This window comes from Oryctolagus cuniculus, chromosome 21 (genome assembly GCF_051225735.1).
Source record: "Oryctolagus cuniculus isolate XC-2025 breed Fujian yellow rabbit chromosome 21, ASM5122573v1, whole genome shotgun sequence".
NCBI lineage: Eukaryota > Metazoa > Chordata > Mammalia > Lagomorpha > Leporidae > Oryctolagus > Oryctolagus cuniculus.
The window spans coordinates 42842973-42869890 of NC_142887.1; the positions used below are offsets into that span (position 1 = coordinate 42842973).

Genomic DNA, 26918 nt, shown 5'->3' on the forward strand with positions numbered 1-26918 from the left:
TAAAACATCATCACTAAAAATATTAAGAGACCTAAAATATAACATTCTTAAAACCCAAGTGATACCATTCAAAATTTTCAAATATGCAGGGATAGTTCATGTCAAGTAACTAAATAATTGTTAAGTGTATATATGGAATAGCTTCTATAAATTCTTTTGGCAAGGGCTGGCACTGTGGCATAGTGGGTGAGGCTGCCACCTGCAGTGCTGGTATTCCATAGGGGCATCAGTTCAAGACCTGGCTGCTCCACTTCCTATCCAGCTCTCTGCTATGGCCTGGGAAACACTATAAAATGGTGCAAGTCCTTGGGCCCCTGCACCTGCATAGGAGACCAGGAAGAGGCTCCTGGCTCCTGCCTTCCAGTCAGCACAGCTCCAGCCATGGAGGCCAACTGTGGAGTGAACCAGTGAATGGAAGACCACTCTCTCTGCCTGTCCTTCTCTCTCTGTGTAATTCTGACTTTCAAATAATATAAATAAATCTTTAAAAATTCTTTTGGCAAATAGATGAAGCTACTTGTTATACATTTCAAATAAATAGCAAACATACTAGAAAAATATATTGAATAAAATTTAAGCAACTCATAGCTATACACAGAAATTTCTCACCATAACAACATAGCAACCACTAAATTTCCAAATTCAATTTTCCACAACTTAGAATCTTTAACTCCAGAAGGAGTACAAAATTGACAGAACAGTGGCCTATGTATCAGGATACCTAATGCTAATACAGAATTATCCCTGCCACAACTTACCTATGTGACCTTGAACAATTCACTTTACTTCTCTGGGCTTGGCATTTAGCATCCTCATGTGATAAAGGAGGCTTGGATAAGATCAGTTGTACTCTATCTTGAGACTTCAATGATCTCTCAGTTTCCAAACAGGCACCTTAAGGGAAAGTAAACCTTTAGATCAAAGCTTACATTTTTAAATATAAATATATTTTAAACTGTTTCTACAACTAGTACAAAACAACACATTCAAATGTGTACCATGCCACTTTTCAATATTTGGGAATAATTAATGCATCATTTTAGAGCATTGTCTTGAGGCCAGTGCTGTGGTGTAGCTAGTAAAGCCACTGCATGCAGTGGGGGCATCCCATATGGAGGCCGGTTCAAGTCCAGGCTGCTCCACTTTCCATTCAGCTGTCTGCTATAGCCTGGGAGAGCAGTAGGAAGTTGGCCCAAGTCCTTGGGCCCCTGAATCTGCATGGGAGACCCTGAAGAGGTCCTGGCTCCTGGTTTCAGATTGGCATATCTCTGACCTTTTAGGCCATCTGGGGAGTGAACCAGCAGATGGAGGACCTCTCTCTCTCTCTCTCTTCCTCTTGTTCACTATCTGTGTGACTCTGACTTCCAAATAAATAAATAAATAAATCTTTTAAAAAATCAAAAGAATATTGTCTGGCACACAGTGAACCACTAAGTACAAGATATTATTAGGAATATTAGATTGAAATATTGAAATAAACTAGGCAATAAGCCTTAAGATGCAAATTAATACCAAGAAATATAATCTCAAATTTCTGTGTTCAACAAGGTAGTCTCTTTTCACTACTAACTTTATACTAAATAAGATATTTTGATATTTTGTTAAGAGTAAATTTATCGGGGGCCAGCGCCGTGGCTCACTTGGTTAATTCTCCACCTGTGGTGCTGGTATCCCTTATGGGCAAAGTGTTCTAGTCCTGGTTGCTCCTCTTTCAGTCCAGCTTTCTGCTATGGCCCGGGAAGGCAGTAGAGGATGGCCCAAGTGCTTGGGCCCTGCACCCGGATGGGAGACCAGGAGAAAGCACCTGACTCCTGGCTTTGGATGGGCACAGCTCCAACTGTGGCAGCCATCTGGGGACTGAACCAATGGAAGGAAGGCCTTTCTGATTTCTCACTGTATATAACTCTACCTGTCAAATAAAAAAAATTATTAGTTTTTCATAAAAACTGCAGTATTGAAAAAGTTCTAAAATCCCTCTAATTCTAAATGTCTGTGACTGCTAACTCATTAGCACATATTGCATTCTTTACATCTGGGTAATCATGACAATTCACTTTTAAATGATTAACAGATCTGCTGTTATATATAAATACATGCTTTTCCGAAAATCATACAATAAGCAGGCTACATACTTTACTTCAAGTAGAACTGCCATATCCAGTCCTACAATTGTAAATAAGACAGTTTCAATTGTTCAGCATTATCAATTATAAATTCCAATCGTGTAGCAATACTCATAAGAATTTAGGGGGCTGATGCTGTGGAGTAGCAAGTAGAGCTGTGGCTTGCAGTGCTGACATTCCAATTGGGTGCCAGTTCAAGTCCTGGCTACTCAAATTACTATCCATCTTTTTAGGCAAGTAAGACTTACTATCCAGCAGTAGAGGATGGCCCAGGCCCTTGGGCTCCTGCACCTGCATAGGAGACCCAAAAGAAGCTGCTGGCTCCTGGCTTTGGATTGGCAGAGCTCCAGCCATTGTGGCCAAATGGGGAGTGAACCAGCGGTTGGAAGACTGCTCTCTCTCTCTCTCCTTCTCTGTGTAACTCTGATTTTCAAGTAAAATAAATGAATTTTTTTAAAAAAAGGATGAAATAAAAAGGAAGATGAAGATTACAAAATTGTTTAATTTTTTTTAATAAATATAAATTTCCAAAGTACAGCTTTTGGATTACAGTGGCTTCCCCTCCCCCAAAACATCCCTCCCACCCATAATCCTCCTATTTCCTGCTTCCTCTCCCATCCCAGAAGATTACAAAATTGTATGAAGGACATTTGTACAGTAAACAAATATACTGATTTCCAATGCAATATTTGAATACTTGAAGCAGGAACGCTAAGTACTTCTTTGCCAAAATAACATGTTTTCTCCAGTGTAAAACCCATTTGCCATCCCAATACAAAAAGGGATTTGGGGCAAGAAGGAAAAAAGAAGTCCACACATGCGGAAATTTTAAGCAAAACAAAATAGAGAATGTATTTAGTTTCATGTAAATCACATGAGAATTAATAGTATTCTACCAATTTGCAACAAATATTTTTAACTTTAATGAATGAATGAATTTTCAGTTACATAGCAGGAAACTTCTACCCTCTCCCATAAAACTGAAAGAGAAACTTTTTAAAAGTAAAAACTGATGAAAGAATTCTGCAATACATGTTAATGTTAAGTAGCCCAGCAGAGTTTATTTAGAAATACAAACACACACACAGAAAATAAATACATTAAAATCTTACTGAATAGGTCAGTAATAGTTCAGGATCCAATATGTGTGCAAAAGATTCTGGATTTCCCAGTCACTTTGTATAGGAAATGATGTGCTTTGCTATGTAGCATGTAACTTTAGATTCCTGAACACCTCCACTTTGCTTCTTACCCTGAATCCCAGCAAATACAGGAACACAGCTGTTGAGTCATTCATTTTCTGGATTTGGGAATATCAAAGAATTAATGAGTATAGAAAGTTGTACAGCAAAGACCAAGAATATCCAAGGGAGGTCAGGAAAATCAATTGAACAAGTCAAAATACTATGAATGTATACTGAATGCTCTGTTTTTAATATGTCTTACTTACCTAAAAAGACATGAGGGCTATTGCTCTCTCTCTTAATACAACTAAGGAGAAGATATCACCAATGCTCAAGAAAAATGAATACACAGCAGAGCTAATACAAAATCCCCAAATTCCAAAATAGAAAAACTGGATATGCACTCCTTACACACACCCTGAAGTGGCAATGAAGTAGAACAAATCTAAAATTAGAAAAAAATCTTTTTTTAAAAGATTTATTTATTTATTTGAAAGTCAGAGTTGCACAGAGAGAGGCAGAGAAGAGAGAGGGGTCTTCCATCCACTGGTTCTCTCCCCAGTTGGCTGCAATGGCCAGAGTTGTGCCAATCCAAAGCCAGGAGCAAGGAGCTTCTTCCAGGTCTCCCACATGGGTGCAGGGGCCCAGGACTTGGGCCATCTTCTACTGCTTTCCCAGGCTATAGCAGAGATCTGGATCCATATGAGCTGCCAGCACTGCAAGTGGTGGCTCTACCCACTATGCCACACCACTGGCCCCGAAAATTCTTGTCAAATTAAGAACATTTAACCTTTGTTTTAGAGTGCATTATTAAAATATCTAAACTGGGGGAATACATAATTTCTTTCTTTAGAAATCAGAAGAGAAAAAGAACACTTCAAGCCTACTGTGACACCACACAGAAGGAATGGAGAATCATGATCTCAATTAGCCTAGGGACAGAATAAAAGGGAGGGAAATAGGAACAACAGAATTAAGATGAATAAGCTTTGACAGCTGAGGGAATCTGAATGTAAAGAAAAGGCATGCAGTTAACTGAAACAATAGAGATAAGTCTGAGAGGAAAAAACATTGTTAAGTCATATTAATGGGGCCAGAGCTGTGACTTAGTAAAGTAAAAAAAAAAAAATCTAAATTTTGTTTTTAAATTATATAATTAAAAAAGATAAAAAAGATGTTCAATCTTAAGTCTCTACAGCATAAGATATACATCAATTTTCCCAGGTTCTATTTGCATTTATTAACAAAGTTTCATGGGTGTAATCACTAAAGTGGCTCCAATAAGTCTTTTTATAAAAATTATTTTTTATTTTGACAGGCAGAGTGGACAGTGAGAGAGACAGAGAGAAAGGTCTTCCTTTTTCTGTTGGTTTACCCCCTAGTGACCGCTGCGGCCAGTGTGCTGCAGCTGGCACATGGCGCTGATCCAAAGCCAGGAGCCAAGTGCTTCCTCCTGGTCTCCCATGCAGGTACGGGGCCCAGGCACTTTGGCCATCCTCCATTGCACTCCTGGGCCATAGCAGAGAGCTGGACTGGAAGTGGAGCAACTGGGACAGAATCTGGCTCTCCCAGCAGGACTAGAACTTGGTGTGCCTGCACCGCAGGTGGAGGATTAGCTTATTGAGCCATGGAGCCTGCCTCCAATAAGTCTTAACCTGGGATGCAACTAAATTTAACAAGGATACTCAATAGGAATTTTAGAAGAATTCCAAAATATGTATCAGAATAAAAATAAATACTTTACTTGGTACATCTCATTTTAACTATACTATTGTCTAAATTTCCAAATATCAGATGTACTAAAAAAATCCCCAAAGCAGCAGAGTTGGTCCGACATGATGAGGAATAAAATAAAGAAAATGAGAATTCGCAGATCCCAGATTAAAATAACCAAGAAGGCCCAATAAAAGAAAACTCAATGTCTTCATACACTAACATTTATTACCTCAGATTTATTTAACAAAAAGGTGATTATTCCAGCTACATCCCATTAGGTAGCCCAATTTTACCTGCTAAATCCATTTAAAAAAAGCACCTCATGATATATTACTAAAATCATATTGCTATATGCCATCCACCATGTCCACTGTACCTTATACCTAATGTTAACAGATCTGATGAAAATCAGTAGATAAATGATGTGTCTTAACCACGTGTGGGAAATGTCTTTTGTTCAACGTTTTTCCAAAAACCCCTCAGTCTCAGTTTGCCTTCACATTGAAAAGACACTTCTGAGGTTTACTAATCAGTCCAGCTTCTTCGGGCCTCCCTCCAATGAAAGGGGCTAAAATCCATCAAAATAAACTCTAGGCACTGTCCTTGTGCTCCCAGTGACTTTTTCACTCTAGGGGCTCACAAACCTTCTAAATTCTTTAGATCACCTGTGATGTCCATTAGTTCTCAAAGACTATGATGCAAGTAATTTCCCCTCTTGGAACCTTGTTATTAACTGTGCTGTATGAGAAATGAAGTCTCCTACACACCTTGTGCTTACGATTCTCCAAACCATGTTGCCTGCTAGGACTTTGGCCATGAATATAGGACAGCAATACCTGAACATGATTACTGAGATCTCCTTAATAAAGGATAGACTGGGGCCAGCACTGTGGTGCAGTGGTGTAATCCTTTACCTGCAGTGCTGGCACCCCATATGAGCACCAGTTCTAGTCCCCATTTCTCCTTTTCCCATCCAGCTCTCTGCAATAGCCTGGGAAAGCAGTAGAAGCTGTTCCAAGTGCTTTGGTCCCTGCCAAAATATGGGAGACCTAGAAGCTCCTAGCTCAGATTGGCCCAGCTGCAGACATTGCAGTCATTAGGGGAGTAAATGAGCATATGGAAGACCTTTCTCTCTGTCTCTTCCTCTCACTGTCTGTAAGTACACCTGTCAAATACGTAAATAAATTCTATATATATATATATTTACATTTATTTATATATATTTATGTATATAAATATATTCATATATAAAATATATTATGCTTTATCATATATTATATAATATATAATAATTATAAACAGATAATATTATATAATTTATTATAACTATTATATATATCATATATATATATTATTGAGATGACTTCAATAGCCAGAGTGTGGCCAGGTTGAAGCCAGGAGCTCCTCCTCCAATGTGTGTGGCAGCAACCCAGGCACTTGGACCATCTTTCACTGGTTTTTCAATCCATTGGTATGGAGCTGGATCAGAAATAATTATATATTTATATATAAATAAATTCATATATAATATTTATATATAATTATATATTATATATTTATGATAATTATATGTAATTCTATATTATGTATAGAAATATATAATATATATTATAATATATAAATATATATATGATGGATCAAAATGCGGCATTCTCCATTTGGCAGAAGAGACAGGCTCCAATATCTACTGTCTATGTCAGTATGTCAGTATAATGCAGGAGGTAACCCCTCTACCAAATAAGAAAAGCTATTTCAGTTCAGCTGGACATCATTCTGCTGACTGTTGACCTTATTACTGTTAGTCTGGATGCTTTCATTGGTTACAATCCAGAGACCCAATTTTCCCATAGATATAAACATCAGCAAACATGAAAATTTGGTAAGAAAAGCTTAAACTGAGAGTTATGATTAATAACTATTTTAACAAAATTTCTCAGAACCCATCTAATCCAAACCTTGGACAATTGGGAGCTGTTGTACTTGGCCCACCCATAATTGAAATGGATTCTAAATCCTTCAACTGCAAGGAGAGTATCATAGACATTAATGCTCCAAACGGATCCAGTTCCCTGCTAATGTGTCTGGAAAAGCAGCACAGGGTGACTCAAATATTGGGGCTCCTGCACCCATGTGAGAGACCTGGAAGAAGCCCCTGGCTCCTGATATCAGTCTGGCCTAGCCACAGTCACTGCAGCCATTTGAGGAGCGAACAAACCAGGAGGAAGATCCATCTCTCCCACTCTCTCTTTCTAGTGCTGCCTTTCAAATTCATAAATAGACCTTTAAGAAAGTCGATCACTTCAATAAATTTGTCATTGCTCAGTCATGATTACTTTTACTACCTTAAATTCTTTTTCAAAAGATTTATTTATTGGAAAGGCAGAAAGAGGAGCTGGTGGTTGTGGTGCAGTGGACAAAGTTGCTATCTGTTACATTGGCATCCTCTACGTGCACCAGTTCAAGTACCAGCTATTCCATTTCTGATCCAGCTCCTTACCAATGGACTGAAAAAGCAGGGAAAGTTGGCCCAAGTGCCTGGGATGCTGCCACGCACATTGCAGGAAAAGCTCCTGGCTTCAACCTGGCCACACTCTGGCTATTAAAGTCATCTCAAAAATGAATTAGGTGGTGGAAGATTTCTGTCTCTCCCTCTCTCTGTAACTCTTTCAAATAAGTAATTAAATATTTTAATATGATAAAAAATGGCAGAGAGACACAGAGACAAAGAGAGAAGGAAAGAGAAGCAGAGAGATCTCCCATCTGCTGGTTCACTTTCTATATGGCTACCACTGTGCAAGACCAGGTTTCAAGTCCCCATTGAGGTTACAGTTCTCCAAATTAGATGACAAGAAGGAAAGAATTTGAGCTATTATCCATTGCTTCCCAGGGATATTAACATGAAACTGATTTGGAAGTGGAGTACCCAAAACTCAGATTAGCACTGCAATATATGATGCGGGCATCTGTTGTGATGGTTAACAAATTGGAAAACCTAGAGGAAAAATCAACAGATTCCTGGACATACACAATATACCAAAATTGAGTCATGAAGACACATAGAAAAGCTAAACAAATCAAAAACCAAGACAGAGATTGGATGAGTAATAAAGACCCTCCCAACAAGCAAAAGTCCAGGATCAGACAGCCTCACTATTGAATTCTACAAGTCTTTTAAAGAACTAATGCTTCTCAAACTATTCAACACAATTGAAAGAGAGACAATCCTCTCAAACTCCTTCTATTAATCTGACAATGACTCATTCTATCATTTATTTATACATAATGTTGAGAAAATCAGAAGTATTTGTTAGGACTTCTGCTAAAATGCACTAGATTTATAATTTTTAAATACATCTTTCCTAGATGTAATGCAGTCCTTTGCTACTTTAGAGTATCAGAAATTTAAAATGTTGGACTGGTGCTGTGGTGGAGCAGGTTAACACCCTCGCCTGAAGCTCCAGCATCCCATATGGGGGCCGGTTCAATACTCAGCTGCTCCACTTCTGATCCTGCTCTCTGCTATGGCCTGGCAAAGTAGTAGAAGATGGCCCAAGTCCTTGGGCCCCTGTACCGATCTGGGAGACCTGGAACTAGCTCCTGGCTCCTGGCATCGGATCAGCACAGCTATGGCAGTTGCAATCAATTAGGGAGTGAACATCAGATGAAAGACCTCCCTCTTTCTCTCTGGTTCTCCTCTCTGTCTGTAACTCGACTTGTAAATAAATAAATAAATAAATCTTTAAAACAATTAAGAAATTTAAAAAGGGAAAAGTTTTTAAAAAATGTATTTATTTATTGTGAGGCAGAGTGACAGATATAGAGAGCAAGAGAAAGAGAGGTCTGCTATCCACTGGTTCACCCCTAAATGGCCAGAATGGCTGGAGCTGGGCCGATCTGAAGCCAGGTGCCAGAAGCCAGGAGTCAGCAGCTTCCTCCAGGTCTCTCACATGGGTGCAGGGGCCCAAGCACTCAGGGCATATTCCACTGCATTCCTAGGCCATTAGCAAAGAGCTGGATTGGAAGTGCAGGAGCAGGGACTCAAACTGGTGCCCATGTGGGATGTTGGTGCTGCAGGTGGATGCTTAATCTACTATGCCACAGAGTGGGCCCAGGGAATGGTTTTAGGAAGACATCTTTCATGTAGACTAGGCTGCAATATTGCAAGGTAAGGTTTAGCTTTTATTTCCACACATCAGTATTCATCTTTTAGCAACTATAAATACTGAATATCATACATATAGACATAAATATAGGTAACTGAAGATTTTGTTGTCATTCTTTCTAATTCTCTTTTAATGTCTGCTAATAGGCCATATTATGGATTATTATATTGATGTTATCTGTACACAACCATCAGGCATTTCCACTGTTGAATGTGTTTATGTGTACAGGTAGTTTTGTTTGTGTGTACATGAATGCACATTTGATGGAGATAGCACTGACAGTAATAATGTGAGAAATCCTAATGCTGATTTCAAACTTTCTATCCTCCGCAGAGATGGCTGTCATTGAAGTAGACCACAGGGCCCCTTTGCTGTTGTGGACTGAAATGTGCCTCCCTAAAACTCAAACACTGAAGTGCTAACCACCAACATAACTCTACCTGAAGAAAGTGCTTTTAAGCAGATCAAATGATAGATGTGTCTGTCACATCAGAGAAGGGCTTCTGGAAAAATCGAGCCTATTAGCACCTTGATCTGATATTTTCAAGCTCTACAACTCTGAGAAGTAAAATTCCATGATTTAAATCATATTCTCTGTGGTATTTTCTTAGCAAATTAATATATCCTCATTTCTGCTAGCATTTTCTGCTGTCATCTAGAAGGTCCTCGTGATTAACAGAGAAATATAGAAAGTAAAAACTATGATTTTAGATTACCAAGTACCTACTAACATAAAAAAGATATCCCAGAAGCAACCTACTACCATCCTCCAGGACCCAGAAAAAAAAAAAAAAAACAGGAATGAGTCAAGTTGTGGGGCAGTAGAAAAGTGAATAATGAAAGATCACAGCAGAAGTAAATAAGGAAGGGTTTGATGCTGTGGTGTAGTAGGTTAATGCCTTGTCCTGCTGTGCATGTATCCCATATGTTGTTGCTCGAAGACCAGGTTCTCCACTTCCAATCCAGCTCCCTACTAATGCACCTGGGAAATTGGTGGAAGATGGACCATGTTCTTGGGTGCTGGCACCCACATGAGAGACTTGGAAGAAGCATCTGGCCTTTCAAATAAAGAAATCTTAAAAAAAATAGAAGCAGTGTTAGCACTGTTGGAAAAACAGACACATAGTTCAATGGAAAAAATAGGCAGCTGAAATAAACTGACTTTTCTACAGCCAACCCCTATTTAATAAAGGAAAGAAAACAAACAGGAGAAAGAAGAATCCCCTTAGCAAATGGTTTAAAGGAAAGTGATTATCCATATGTAGAAGCCTGAAAAGATACCCCAACACCTCATACACTATGTAAAAGCAACTCAAGGTTAATTAAAAGTCTAAATATAAAACCAAAACCTTGAGAGCTTGTTTTGAGGTTCTAGCAGGGGAGCGCAGCTACTCGTATACCCTTGACCGAAGACCGGTCCTCCTCTAGCGGGGAAGGTCGTCCTCTTCGACCCAGCACGCAGCTTCAGGAGGGACGCACATGGAGTGGTGAGGGAGGAAGGGGACACCCGCCTAGCCAGCCAGATCAGCCGAATCAACCCTGGCGATCAATGGGGTGACAGATGTCGCAGCCAGATCGCCCTCACATCCTGAGTTCATGCCGGAGCTGAGGGAAGGAAGCAATGCCGTCGGATCTGGCCGCTCTGCGGGAGTCTGAGGAACAACTCACACCAGGTGGCCGCCGTTCCGTCGTCATGGGTAAAGGAGACCCCAACAAGCCAAGGGGCAAAATGTCCTCCTATGCCTTCTTTGTGCAGACGTGCCGGGAAGAGCACAAGAAGAAACACCCTGACTCTTCGGTCAATTTCGCAGAATTCTCTAAGAAATGCTCGGAGAGATGGAAGACCATGTCTGCAAAGGAAAAGTCCAAGTTTGAAGATATGGCAAAAAGTGAAAAAGCTCGTTATGACAGGGAGATGAAAAATTACGTTCCTCCCAAGGGTGATAAGAAGGGAAAGAAAAAGGATCCCAGTGCTCCTAAAAGACCACCATCTGCCTTCTTTCTCTTTTGCTCTGAACATCGCCCAAAGATCAAAAGTGAACACCCTGGCCTGTCCATTGGGGACACTGCAAAAAAATTGGGTGAGATGCGGTCTGAACACTCAGCCAAAGATAAACAACCATATGAACAGAAAGCAGCTAAGCTAAAGGAGAAATATGAAAAGGATATTGCTGCATACCGTGCCAAGGGCAAAAGTGAAGCGGGAAAGAAGGGCCCTGGTAGGCCCACAGGCTCAAACAAGAAGAATGAACCTGAAGATGTGGAGGAAGAAGAGGAAGAAGAAGAAGATGAAGATGATGAGGAAGAGGATGAAGATGAAGAATAAATGGCTATCCTGTAATGATGAGTGTGGAGTGTGCGTGTGTGCTCAGGCAGTTGTTTTGCTAAGAATGTGAATTCAAGTGCAGCTCAATATTAGCTTCAGTATAAAAAAACTGTACAGATTTTTGTATAGCTGATAAGATTCTTTGTAGAGAAAATACTTTTTTTAAAAAATGCAGGTTGTAGCTTTTTGAGGGGCTACTACATACAGTTAGATTTTAAAGCTTCTGATGTTGAATGTTCCTAAATATTTAATGGTTTCTTTAATTTCTTGACTTGTGTATGGTAGCGCAGCAAAGTTGTAGGAATTAGTATCATTTGTAAATTTGGATTTTTTGTTAGGATGTTGCATTCTGTGTTGTTTTTTTAAAAAAAATTTTGTAATAAAATTATGTATGTTAAAAAAAAAACCCAAAACCTAAGTAAACATATGAGAAACTGTAAAACATTAGCAGAGACAACAGTTTGCATAAGATTCCAAAAGCACAAGTAACAAAAATAAAATATACAAATTTGAGCATATCAAATTAAGATACATCTTCACAACAAAGTAATCAACAGAGTGAAGATACAATGGACGGAATGGCAGGAAACATTGAAAACTCTGACTATGACAAAAGATTGATAGCCAGAACATACATATATAGAACTGGAAAAACTCCAAACAAGAAGCAAAATGTACACGTAAGAAATGGGCAATGATCAGAATAGATGTTTCTCAGAAGAAGAAATCTCAATGGTCAAGACATAGATGAACATGCCCAATATCACTAGCCATTAGGGAAATGTAAATCAAAACCAATAGCAGACTCCATCTGTGGGAGAAGACAATGCTTGGGTTTTCATTTGTGCAACAAGTGGGTTTAGAGGACCCTGTTCACCATTAGAGGGCAGAGTCTACATGGAAGTAAAGAATCCTTAATACTTTCCTAATGGGAGAAGAGGAAGCCTGAGACCTCGCAAGCGGGAAGTGGTCCAGAAACTGCTCAGGTGTGGGTGTAGGTGGCTGAGCAACAGGCAGTCCTGCCTTGATTCCCCACAAAGATACAGGGGAAACCCTTCTGGATGGAGCAGGCGTGAATCGGAGGACCTACTGGGAGAACAAGGTCGCCCACCGCGCGGAAGCCAAGTCGCGGGACCCAGACGCAGAAGCCCCAGGGTCTGCGCAACAGTGCTCCAAGGGGAGTGCATGCCACACAGACAACAGCGGGGAGACTTGGGACGCTCAGGGCTCCGAGTCCACACATCGGCGCTGGAAGGGGAGGTGAGCTCAATAACCCGAGACATTGGTGGGGAAACGGGGGTCAGAATCTAGAGGGGGGCCGGAAAGTGCAGCAAACTCACTACCGGAAAGAAGGAAAAAAAAAAGCTTTGGGGTTTCTCTTCCCCCTAACCTTGCAAAGGTTACAAGGCTGCAAGGCTTGAAGAATTCCCAAGAGACAAAGAGCAGGCCTCCTCTTTGGATTTACATATCAATGGGGGAGAGTTAAGGAACTGAGTCACTACAATTCAGTAGCCTAGCCAACCCAGTGGGAGTCCAGAGGAGCCAAAGACTGGAAGCTAAATACCATCAATTCTGCACAGCCCTGCCCTGCGGTGTTACTTACCCCCTGAATAAATAAAATAAATAAATAAATAAAAAGAGAGAGATTTACCACGCATAACCTGAGGGTGTCACCTTTGCACACCCTTAACCAGGAAGAACCAGGCAGCGCTCTCAGGCCGCACCCATCTCAAGCCTCCAAGGCTCCTCCAACAGCAGGCAGTCCACTTAGCACGGACACAGTATAAAAAAAAAAAAAAAGAAAAAAAACGCACAGTGACGCAAGAAGAATTAACTATGCCGAGTAACAAACACAGAAATAGAGGGAGCAAGATCAACGATGACACTATGATGCCTCCAAATAAGCAAAACACCCCAAGCCAAGAGTATGAAGATGATGAGATAGAAGAAATGCAAGATACGGATTTCAAAAAATTTATGATAAGAACATTTAGAAGTTTTCAAAAGCAAATCCTTGAACTACAGAAATCCTTAATGGACAAGATTGAAAATCTCTCTCGTGAAAATGAAATTTTAAGGAAGAGTCAAAATGAAACTCAGAAACTAGTAGAACAGGAAAGTGTAATAGTCAAGAGAAATCAAAATGAAATGAAGAGCTCAATAGATCAAATGACAAACACATTAGAAAGCCTTAAAAACAGAATGGGTGAAGCATAAAAGAGAATATCGGACTTAGAAGATAGAGCACAGGAAAACATACAGTCAAACCAAAGAAAAGAAGAGGAAATTAGAAACCTAAAAAATATTGTTGGGAATCTACAGGATACTATTAAAAAAAACAACATTCGAGTTCTAGGAGTTCCTGAAGGCATGGAGAGAGAGAAAGGATTGGAAGGCCTTTTTAGTGAGATACTAGCAGAGAACTTTCCAGGTTTGGAGAAGGACAGAGATATCCTAGTACAGGAAGCTCATAGAACCCCCAATAAACATGACCAAAAGAGATCCTCACCACGACACGTGGTAATTAAACTTACCACAGTGAAACATAAAGAAAAGATCCTAAAATGTGCAAGAGAGAAACGTCAGATTACTCTGAGGATCTCCAATCAGACTCACAGCTGACTTCTCATCAGAAACCCTACAAGCTAGGAGGGAATGGCGAGACATAGCATAGGTGCTAAGAGAGAAAAATTGCCAGCCCAGAATATTATATCCTACCAAGCTCTCATTTGTGAATGAAGGTGAAATAAAGACCTTTCATAGCAAACAGAAATTGAAAGACTTTGTGGCCACTCGTCCGGCCCTGCAAAAGATACTTAAAGATGTGCTACACTCAGAAACACAGAAACACGGCCATCAATATGAAAGAAGGGAAAGGAAGAACACCTACCAGTAAAAGAGCATGGGAAGCTCAAAGCATATACTAGAAAATATTTCCGGGAAAATGGCAGGGCAAAGTCATTACGTATCAATTGTCACATTGAACATTAACGGTCTGAATTCTTCAGTTAAAAGACACCGTTTGGCTGACTGGCTCACAGAACACAACCCAACTATTTGTTGCCTACAAGAAACACATCTCTCTAACAAAGAGGCATGCAGACTGAAAGTGAAAGGTTGGAAAAAGATATTCCATGCCAACAGAAACCAAAAAAAAAGCAGGTGTAGCCATATTAATATCAGACAAAATAAACTTTAATACAAAAACTGTTAAGAGAGACAAAGAGGGACACTATATAATGATTAAGGGTTCAATTCAACAGGAAGATGTAACTATTATAAATGTATATGCACCTAATTACAGGGCACTGGTCTATTTAAAAGATATGTTAAGGGACTTAAAGGGAGATTTAGATTCCAATACAATAGTACTGGGGGACTTCAATACTCCACTCTCAGAAATAGACAGATCATCTGGACAGAAGATCAACAAGGAAACAGCAGATTTAATTGACACTATTGTCCAAATGGATCTAACAGATATCTACAGAACTTTCAACCCTACATCTACAGACTTCACATTCTTCTCAGCAGCGCATGGAACCTTTTCTAAGATTGATCACATACTAGGCCATAAAGCAAGTCTCAGCAAATTTAAAAGAATTAGAATCATACCATGCAGCTTCTCAGACCACAGTGGGATGAAGCTGGAAATTAGCAACTCAGGAAACCCCAGAAAGTATGCAAACACATGGAGACTGAACAACATGCTCCTGAATGAACACTGGGTCATTCAAGAAATCAAAAGAGAAATCAAAAACTTTCTGGAAGTAAATGAAGACAACAACACAACATATCAAAACTTATGGGATACAGCAAAAGCAGTATTGAGAGGCAAATTTATAGCAATAGGTGCCTACACCAAGAAATTGGAAAGGTACCAAATAAATGAGCTTTCAGCGCACCTCAAGGACCTAGAAAAACTGCAGCAAACCAAACCCAAATCTAGAAGGAGAAGAGAAATAATTAAAACCAGAGAAGAAATTAACAGGATTGAATCCAAAAAAACATTACAAAAAATCAGCCAAGCGAGAAGCTGGTTTTTTGAAAAAATAAACAAAATTGACACCCCATTGGCCCAACTAACTAAAAAAAAGAAGAGAAAAGACCCAAATCAATAAAATCAGAGATGAAAAAGGAAACGTAACAACAGACACCACAGAAATAAAAAAGAATCATCAGAAATTACTACAAGGACCTGTATGCCAGCAAACAGGAAAACCTATCAGAAATGGATAGATTCCTGGACACATGCAATCTACCAAAATTGAACCATGAAGACATCGAAAACCTAAATAGACCCATAACTGAAACAGAAATTGAAACAGTAATAAAGGCCCTCCCAACAAAGAAAAGCCCAGGACCAGATGGATTCATTGCTGAATTCTACCAGACATTTAAAGAAGAACTAATCCCATTTCTTCTCAAACTATTCAGAACAATCGAAGAAGAGGGAATCCTCCCAAATTCTTTCTATGAAGCCAGCATCACCTTAATCCCTAAGCCAGAGAAAGATGCAGCACTGAAAGAGAATTACAGACCAATATCCCTGATGAACATAGATGCAAAAATCCTCAATAAAATTCTGGCCAATAGAATACAACAACACATCAGGAAAATCATCCACCCAGACCAAGTGGGATTCATCCCTGGTATGCAGGGATGGTTCAACATTCGCAAATCAATCAATGTGATTCACCACATTAACAGACTGCAGAAGAAAAACCATATGATTATCTCAATTGATGCAGAGAAAGCATTTGATAAAATTCAACACCCTTTCATGATGAAAACTCTAAGCAAATTGGGTATAGAAGGAACATTCCTCAATATAATCAAAGCAATTTATAAAAAAACCCACAGCCAGCATCCTATTGAATGGGGAAAAGTTGGAAGCATTTCCACTGAAATCTGGCACCAGGCAGGGATGCCCACTCTCACCACTGCTATTTAACATAGTTCTGGAAGTTTTAGCCAGAGCCATCAGACAAGAAAAAGAAATCAAAGGAATACAAATCAAGAAGGAAGAAGTCAAACTATCCCTCTTTGCAGACGACATGATTCTGTACTTAAAGGATCCAAAGAACTCTACTAAGAGACTATTGGAACTCATAGAGGAGTTTGGCAAAGTGGCAGGATATAAAATCAATGCACAAAAATCAACAGCCTTTGTATACACAAGTAATGCCATGACTGAGAAAGGACTGCTAAGATCAATCCCATTCACAATAGCTACAAAAACAATCAAATACCTTGGAATAAACTTAACCAAGGACGTTAAAGATCTCTACGATGAAAATTACAAAACCTTAAAGAAAGAAATAGAAGAGGATACCAAAAAATGGAAAAATCTTCCATGCTCATGGATTGGAAGAATCAACATCATCAAAATGTCCATTCTCCCAAAAGCAATTGATACATTCAATGCAATCCCAATCAAGATACCAAAGACATTCTTCGCAGATCTAGAAAAAATGATGCTGAAATTCATATGGAGGCACAAGAGACCTCGAATAGCTAAAGCAATCTTGTACAACAAAAACAAAGCCGGAGGCATCACAATACCAGACTTCAGGACATACTACAGGGCAGTTGTAATCAAAACAGCATGGTACTGGTACAGAAACAGATGGATAGACCAATGGAACAGAATTGAAACACCAGAAATCAATCCAAACACCTACAGCCAACTTATATTTGATCAAGGATCTAAAACTAATTCCTGGAGCAAGGACAGTCTATTCAATAAATGGTGCTGGGAAAACTGGATTTCCACGTGCAGAAGCATGAAGCAAGACCCCTACCTTACACCTTACACAAAAATCCACTCAACGTGGATTAAAGACCTAAATCTACGTCCTGACACCATTAAGTTATTAGAGAACATTGGAGAAACCCTTCAAGATATTGGCACAGGCAAAGAATTTCTGGAAAAGACCCGGGAGGCACAGACAGTCAAAGCCAAAATCAACTATTGGGATTGCATCAAATTGAGAAGTTTCTGTACTGCAAAAGAAACAGTCAGGAGAGTGAAGAGACAACCGACAGAATGGGAAAAAATATTTGCAAACTATGCAACAGATAAAGGGTTAATAACCAGAATCTACAAAGAGATCAAGAAACTCCACAAAAACAAAACCAACAACCCACTTAAGAGATGGGCCAAGAACCTCAATAGACATTTTTCAAAAGAGGAAATCCAAATGGCCAACAGGCACATGAAAAAATGTTCAAGGTCACTAGCAATCAGGGAAATGCAAATCAAAAGCACAATGAGGTTTCACCTCACCCCGGTTAGAATGGCTCACATACAGAAATCTACCAACAACAGATGCTGGCGAGGATGTGGGGAAAAAGGGACACTAACCCACTGTTGGTGGGAATGCAAACTGGTCAAGCCACTATGGAAATCAGTCTGGAGATTCCTCAGAAACCGTTCGACCCAGCCATCCCACTCCTTGGAATTTACCCAAAGGAGTTTAAATTGATAAACAAAAAAGCGGTCTGCACCCTAATGTTTATTGCAGCACAATTCACAATAGCCAAGACCTGGAACCAACCTAAATGCCCATCAATGGTAGACTGGATAAAGAAATTATGGGATATGTATTCTTTAGAATACTATACCGCAGTAAGAAACAACGAAATCCAGTCATTTGCAACAAAATGGAGGAATCTGGAACACATCATGCTGAGTGAAGTAAGCCAGTCCCAAAGGGACAAATACCATATGTTCTCCCTGATCAGTGACAACTGACTGAACACCAAAAAGGAAACCTCCTGAAGTGAAATGGACACTATGAGAAATGGTGACTTGATCAGCATAGCCCTGACTGCTAATGGACAACTTAATACATTATCCCTCATAGTATTTTTTTTTGTCTGTTCTACTTAATATGACTGGTTTAATTCTGTAATTATCACACAGTTATTCTTAAGTGTTGAAAATTAACTGAAATGTGATCCCTGTTAAACATAAGAGTGGGAATAAGAGAGGGAAGAGATGTATAATTTGGGGCATGCTCGGGCTGACTTGCCCCAATTGGTAGAGTTGGAAACATACCAGGGGATTCCAATTCAATCCCATCAAGGTGGCATGTGCCAATGCCATCTCACTATTCCAAGTGATCAATTTCAGTTCACTATTGATCATAATGAAAGGACTAAGAGTCAAAGGGAGCACATAAACAAGTCTAGTATCTGCTAACACTAACCGATAGAATAAATAAAGGGGAGAGTGATCTAACATGGGAAGTGAGATACTCAGCAGACTCATAGAATGGTGATGTCCTAAATAGCACTCTGGCCTCAGAATCAGCCCTAAAGGCACTCGCATCTGGCTGAAAAGCCCATGAGAGTATTTCAGGCATGGAAAGCCAAGACACTCTGGCAAAAAGATCTCTGTGAGTGAGATCCCAGTGGAAAGAACAGGTCTTCAAAGAGGGAGGTGCCTTTCTCTGAAGGGAGGAGAGAACCTCCACTTTGACTATGACCTTGTCTAAACAAGATAAGAGTCGGAGAACTCAAGGGGCTTCCATAACCTTGGAAACTCATGACTGGTGCAAAGGGAGATTACTGATGCCATAAACAGGAGTGTCAATTTGTAAAGTCAACAACAGGAGTCACTGTGCACTTACTCCTCATGTAGGATCTCTGTCCTTAATGTGCTGTACACTGAGGCTTAATGCTATAACGACTACTCAAACAGTATATTTCACTTTGTGTTTCTATGGGGGTGCAGTCTGGAATAGTTTATTACATCCAGCTTGTCACTTTGGAAATTTTATGATTAGACACTAATATACAACAAATTTTGAATCCTTACAGACAATATAGAGCACCCTAGGCCCTCCCAAGGGCAGAAAACAGACCAAGAGCTCATAGACTAGCTGCAACTGCAAGAAGCAGATGAAGATATCGTCAGAAAGATACATATTCCTGCAGTGTGGCTGCTGAGCAGTTCTGCCCTTATGGATCTCATCTCTGTTTCAGATCATTAAAGAAAGTTACATGCTTTCTGACATTTCTAAAGATTTCAATAATGAGAATCTAATATATGTTCACTATGCTAAGAGCTTCAGAACAGCCCAAAGATGTGGGCCATCTATTGCTTTCCCAGGCCATAGCAGAGAGCTGGATCAGAAGAGGAGCAGCTGGGACTAGAACCGGAGCCCATATGGGATGCTGGCACTTGAGACCAGTGCTTTAACCTGCTGTGCCACAGCACTGGCCACAACGTAGTATTTCTAATAGAAGAGATGGTTAAGTCATTAACTCCTCTAAAATACAAGTTAAGTATTAGTTTTGAAACTCTGATTCATTCATGAGAAAAACAAAAGGTTAATTTTCACTCTTTGCTTCTGGGTATGTAAATTTTCTTCTAAGAAATTAATCATGACTTTTACATTTCAGACCCTATTATGAGTAAGTAGAGAATATTGTGGGGTCATACGCTCATTCTATCAAAGGAACATTTCTCCAATTAAAGAAAACATTATGGGCATCCCATATGGGCACTGGTTTGAGTCCTTGCTGCTCCACTTCTGATCTAGCTCCTGGCTATGTCCTGAGAAAGCAGTAGAAAATGTCCCAAGTGCTTGGGCCCATGCACATGCATGGGAGAACTTGAAGCTTTTAGCTCCTGGCTTCAGATCAGCGCAGCTCCAGCCATTGCAACCAGCTGGGGAGTAAACCATCAGATGGAAGACCTCTCTCTCTCTGTGTGTGTGTGTGTGTGTGTGGGTGGGTGTTTGTAACTCTTTCAAATAAATAAACAAATCTTTAAAAAAAAAAAGCCAGGGGTCAGGGAAATTTCATCGAGGTCTCTCGCTTGGGTGCAAGACTCAAGGATTTCTACCATATTCTACTGTTTTCCCAGTATGTTTTCAGAGACCTGCATCAGAAGTAGAACATGCAATGGTGCCCATAGAGGATGCTAGTGCTGCAGGTGTTGCTATAACCCATTTTGCCACAGTGCTGGCCCTGTAACAATTTTTAATTCCTAGGAATTAACAGGGAAGAAAGAAGTATGGCAGGATACCTTTTTTAAAAAAAATATTTTATTCATTTGAAAAAGTTATATGGAGAGGTAGAGAGTGAGCTGATCAGAAGCCAGGAGCCAGGAGCTTTTTCTGGGTCTCCACATGAGCAAAAGGGCCCAAGGACTTGGGCCATCCTATAATGTTTTCCCAGGTGCATTAGCAGGAGGCTGGACTGGAAGTGGAGCAGCTGGGACTCTACCAGCACTCATATGGGATGCCTGTATTTCAGGCCAGGGCTTTAACCTGATGTGCCATAGTGCTAGCTCCAACAGGTGACCTTTTACGCTCAATAATCTCTTCTTGGTATTGGCAGCAGTTTGTAATTTTTTGTTTATTTGCCTTCTTCTTAATCTATATTTTTAAAAAAATTACAAAAAGTTCCAGCACCCTGAGAACCTCCATCACAAGGGCATACAATCAGATGTTTGTCCAGAAAAGGGTGGTGTAGATGCAACGTGGAAAATGCAAGGTGAGTTGATTCATCTTTCTCAGGCTGTGGTTTCCATGGGCAACTTTTACAACCAACTGCCTTATTTGTTCCTCTTCCACAGAGTGGAAAACACGTTAAGTCATCCTATTTAGCCAAAAGCCAGTGGCAGCACTTCAATATGTCATCAATCCAGGGCCAGCGTTGTGGCACAAAGGAGTAAGTTGCCAATTGCAACAGCAGCATGCCTTATGGCACTGCTTTGAGACTCACCTCCTTCACTTCTCGTCCAGCTCTTTGCTTGGGAAAGCAGCAAAGATTGCCCAAGTGTTTGGGTTCCTGCACCCCCATGGGGGACTGGGGCAGACTTCCAGGGTCCTGGCTTCGGCCTGGCTCAGCCCCAGCTTTTGTGGCCATCTGGAAGTGAGCCAGCAGATGAAAGATAGATCTCTCTCTCTCTCTCTCTCTCTTCCTTTTACCTAAACATACATTACATACATAAATGAAGATGCATCAATGTAGCAACTTTTTGAGGAAAAGTCTTCTGATTATTGCAGGTACTGTCTCAATGCATAAAAATATTCAGACACAAAAATTATAAACTGATTTATATTTATATTTCTCAACCACATACTTTTCAGAAAAAATTGTCTGCCACTCAGCATCAGGTATCAGTCTGAAAGCATTCATTAAAAAATCAAGTAATTTAACTAAACACAAAAACCTCTAGTATAGGCTGCATATAAACCAGTGGCTTCCATGGGTATACACAGATTGATTTTTGTTAATTTACAGGGATCACTGCACTTCCCTGGCACGGAGCTGTCTGAAGAGTTTAAACACTGATGGGTGTGGCATTATTTCTGATATTTGCTTATTATCCAGAGTGCATTTATTCAATATCTATCATGAACTCCACACTCTATATATAAATCTATTTCAAATATGTTGATATTTAATGGTACTTACACACTTAAAAACTGAGCTAATCCTCCTAACTTCTCTCTGGAATAGCTATGCCTTTGACATTGCCTTTTTTCACACATATGGAAATGCATATATGCTTCTGTATGGTACTTCAGAATTTATAAAAGGCTTTTCAGGTAAAATTTACATAACATCATGTGAAAGTGGCCAAAGGACACAGTCTTCTCATTACAGAGGGGAGAGGTATGAAGTCACTCTCTGAACAGTTACTCAGATTCTGTCAATCAGGTTCAGAACCTTATTAGGTATCAGATACACATCTAGATTTTTTCCCTACTGTCTCTTTGTCAGAATTCCCAGCTTATGAGTGAACTTCAGTCTGAATGAATGCTAATATTCAAGGTTCTAAGTGAAAAAATTACTGAGGTTTGTATTGGTGAGGAAAGCATGTATCTAAATGTTACTTGTATTTAATAATAAGTATTGAATCATGAAACTGAATATAAGATTATGCAAATTTTTAAGATGAAGAGCATATATTTAAAACCACATTCTTACATTTTGCAAACGTGTTGAAACAGCTTACTGGAGCATGTGTTTGGCATAGTGGTAAAGCCTTCCACATCCCAGTCAGAATGCTCAGGGCTCAAGCCCTAGCCCTGCTTCTGCTTCTGGCTTCCTGCTAACAGAACCCTGGGAGGCAGCAGCTGATGGCTCAAGTACTTGAGTCCCTGCCACCTGTGTGGGAGACCCACACTGAGTTCCTGGCTTCAGCCTGACCCAGCTCTGGTTGGTGCAGACATTTGAGGAATGAGCAATAAATGGAAGGGCTCTCTCTGCCTTGCAAATAAACAAAAATAACTATACAGACATTTCCTTAAGGTGTCTTGCTCACTTTTAAATGATTTCCCTTTTCACAGTAAAATGCCTTACTGTCCTCTTTAGTTACAATGCATGTTTTGCTCTCCATGTCCACTCCTGAGCTCCAAGTACTGGCAGCTCACCCTAGCATGCTGACTGGTTCCAATGTTCAAGTACTCATCTCCCATTCTCTTTTGGTGGGTCTACTGGAAAGAAAGGAGAGTATCTACAGTAGTTAATATCTTACTGTTGCTCTTGCTGTCCACCTGCAGGCCTGAAGGATGATCAGCTGAATACACACTGTGATGTTCTGGACGTAGTTTCCAAACTTCAGTCACTTTGCAGTGGAGGGACTCTGTCCTCGTCAATCACCTGAAAGCCTGCAGGAGTAGGGAGAAGCTGTGTTTGAAGAATTCACAAATACAGTGCATTGAAGCCAACCACTACCACCCCCACCACACCCCTACTTCAGGTTCTGGAAAATCCCAAACCAGGAGTTTGGGACCAGCAGTGGTTCAGGAGGTGACCTCAACTCCTTACTCTGAACAGCTCCAAAGTGCCTGGTGCACCCAGCGGGAGCTCAGCGCCTCGACCTCCCACCCTCCTGCCCTTGCCACCAGGACGCCCAGCTCCCAGAGCCTCCAGGAGGCCTGCAGCAGACCAGCAGGTCCAGGCGCGCTGGGTTGTGCATCCAGAGCAAACCCAAAATACAGGCCCAGCTCAAGTGTCACCTCCCCACAAAGTCTCTGTATCCTACTCCCTCCCGGAAGGCTGCGGGCCAGCACTCAGAACTGGGAGTCGCGGCATTTGGGGTTCACCCATGCTCCCATGAAGGAAGATGCCCCCATGGGAACCCCGCTCCACCTGTGGGCAGGGCTGGGGAAGGAGGGCTGAGTAAGCCTCCACCCTAGGACTGCAGCCTGGGAAAGTCCAGGGCCCCAGCGCCCTTGCCGGGCATGGGGTCTCACTAAGTGTGCTCTGAGCCAGGGCCTCAGCCATCAGCAGCTCTCTTGCTTCCAGAATCTGCTGCAGGACAGCTCAGGCTCCACCCAGCGGGGAACCTCGGGCCAATCCTTCCTGCCCTGGGGCAGGACCAGTGCTGCCAGACCCGCCCCATGTAGGCTGGCTATAAAGGCGGTGGTCATTGTTGGGCAGCTGGTAGTTGCCACCTCTCCCGCTGGCCCTGCTGGCTGAGGCTTGCAGCACGTGCTGCGCTTGGGGAAGTAATGAAGGCCAAGTCTCATCAGGAAAACCAAGTGCGCGGTGCTGATTTACTCACTGACACAGCATCTGTGTGGTCTGTATGGGCAGACAGGGGGAAGGGTTTCGTAGGAGGGCGCTGTTGGCACACTGGGCCTCATGCAGCTGCCTGCTATAGGCATCCAGGGCAGCAGAGTCCTGCAGGATCCCTAGAGTCCTGGCCATGCTGTGCCTTCCATCATCCACCCTCCTGCACTGATGCTGGGGGAAGTGCTTCTGCGGTTGATATCTCATTTGAATCCATGGTCATTTTCTCATGATGGGCTGATCTCACACAGTGACAATCATGGGACAAATCACTGTTCTGCAGCATCTTCCTACCAGGAGCATTGCAGGTAGACAGGGGGCCACGGGTGACCAATGGCACCTCCTGTGCATGGTCTCTGGCCCATCCAGGACTAAAGGTGGAAAGGGAAGGAGAGGAGTAGGCTCAAGGCAGTACTGCTGCAGGTTCCATCAGGTGCAAAATGTCTCCCAATTGTGATTAACCTTGCAGGGAAACTGTCTCCTTTTGTGGGCCAGAGACAGCATCTGCCTTATTAGCTGTGCAGTGTATTGATAATTAAAATTTGGGCAGTCCTATCTTTAGTGCTCACAGCATAGTTACATTCTGAGGAACTGATGAAACTGCTTAGTACTTCGGGGCTGAGTGTAATATTAGGTGGGTAAGCCTGTTGTTGGCTTTTGGTTTATAGCTATTGGGCGACTTTATTTGGTAAAAATGCTTTCAGGCTCAGTAGTGTATTCAAGGATGACCACTTACTGAATTGTCTTTTTTTTTTTTTTTTTTTGTAAGAATAAGAGTACTGAAGACCGGGTTGAGCTACCTATGGCAAAACTCCACCATTCCTGGGAAGGCCACAATTGGCAAGAAAAGCAGGTAGCAAGCTTTCATCAAGTAAGTTGAGATTCCTGTGTTTGCAATCTGAAGAGCTCACTGCTGAGCTGGGAGGGGAACTGCTCTGAGCACAACTCATTAGAGAACTGCTCTTGCAGACCTTCCCCGAAGGAAGCACTGTTGTGGTCAGAAGCATTCCAGGAGCTGCTGGCCAGCAATTGTGAATTAGGCTTGAATTGAATCCATTGCAAGTATCACAAGAGTGCAGAAAGGCTGTGTCCTCAAATCAGCAGCTCAACAGGGAGAATTTGACTTAACCTAGAAGGTCTGTTTATCTCCGCTTATTTCTCAACATATTCACACCAGGTGGGGAAGATAAATCACCCTTCAGCTCTGCAATGGCAGTGCTCTTGGTTGAGGCTGAGGATGCTTTTCATTGCATGCAGTATTTGCAAGAGACTTAGTTCCCTGAGGATTTATGCCTCTCCTGTAAATACATTTTTGGCACTAAAACAAACTGAAGTATTTCTGTTTTAGTAGTATGGAACCAATGAAGTATTTTGCCTACAGGCATCTTTGTCTTTAAAGAGCTAAATCCGCAGGATTACAGGATTGAGTAAAAACGAGAATAGCTAATCCTAGTACTAGAAAAGTACAAGGGATTATTTGATCATTAGCTTCCTCATATTCCTCATGTTTCTTTTTATTTTTCTGCCTGCTCTTCCCTACATACAGATGGTCTGGCTGTATTGGAGGCTTTTCTAAAAACTGAATTCTGTGAAGAAAATATAGGCTACTGGCTGGCTTGTGAAAACTTCCAAGAAAGATCCACCCACCCCAGAAGCCATCCTTATATGCAAGAAAAATATATACACTCTTCTTAGAAAAAGGCCCAAAAGAGGTAAGACACAATTCCTCATTTCAGCATAAAGAGTACACTCTTGACATCAAGAAGCAACAAAAGAAGTAAAGACATAAGACTAAAGCAAGGGCCAGGGAATCTGTAAAGCTTCCTCTCCTGGTATCCTGTCTTTCAAATAAGTCTCCCCAGACCTGGCAGGTGGAGCTCATCACACATTACCGCTTCTAATTTTCACTTTCAAAGAGCAGAGCCCCCTTCTCTAACAAAGGATAATGAGTGATCTTTGTCTCAGATGAACATGCTTTCAAACCAGAACTCTTATTATCCAAAATATAAAAGAAGCTATGACTCCCAGCTTTACAACTGCCTGTAAAAGGGTGTATTACTTGATGGAGAATAACTTTTTGAAGTTGTATTTATTTGCAAGGCATAGTTACAGAGAGAAAAAGAGAGGAAACACAGAGGTCCATCTGCTGACTCACTCCCTAAATGGCCACAATGGCCAGGGCTGGGCCAGGCTGAAGCCAGCAGCTTCCTCCAGGTCTCCCATGTGGGGGCAGAGGACCAAGTGCTTGGGACATTCTCTGCTGCTTTACCCAGCAAGGAGCTAGGGAAGAAGTAGAGCAGCTGGGAGTCAAACTGGCATCCATGTGGGATGTTAGTGCTGCAGGCAGCAGTGTAACTTGCTATGCCACAACACCAGCCCCCAGAAAGAACTCTTATCCCTGGTCTTTCTTTTGAGTCAGAATGCTACCAGGATTTGTGTTGAAAACCACAGATCACCACAGAACCCCATGAGAAGAAAAAGGAGCCCCAGAGTAGAGGACATGTTCTGTTTCCTAAGGCAGAAGTTTTTGACTGCCAGAGACGAACATTCAGTTCAGCCTGGGTGTTTGGGAAACATCCCTCACAACTGTTGATTCCAGTTCAGGTAGTAAATCAGGAAGCTGGTGACTATCCAGGAGATGCCTGTATCAGAACAGCTTCCACCACCGTGAAGACACAGGCAGGAAATACATGGTCTGAGTGGGGTGGGTCTCACTGGAAAAGCAGGACTCTGAGATGGAAGATAATGCAATGGAATGCTGTTGTTCCAGACTCACTTAAAATCAATAGGTCTGGGATTCTGTGGCCTTAGCTACCTAGCTCTACATCTTTCCTTAAATCCATCCATATTACCACATGGTTTT

The 26918-nt window shown here is 41.2% G+C and overlaps 1 long non-coding RNA gene across 1 annotated transcript; it reads right to left on the reverse strand.

Annotated features, from left to right (window-relative positions):
• Window positions 1-763: 763 nt before the first annotated feature.
• Window positions 764-24298, reverse strand: LOC149119966 (uncharacterized). Its single transcript, XR_016227077.1, has 3 exons — window positions 23633-24298; window positions 23016-23148; window positions 764-894 (listed from the first exon to the last, which is right to left on the reverse strand). It is a non-coding gene; the product is annotated as an uncharacterized LOC149119966 (long non-coding RNA).
• Window positions 24299-26918: the final 2620 nt, after the last annotated feature.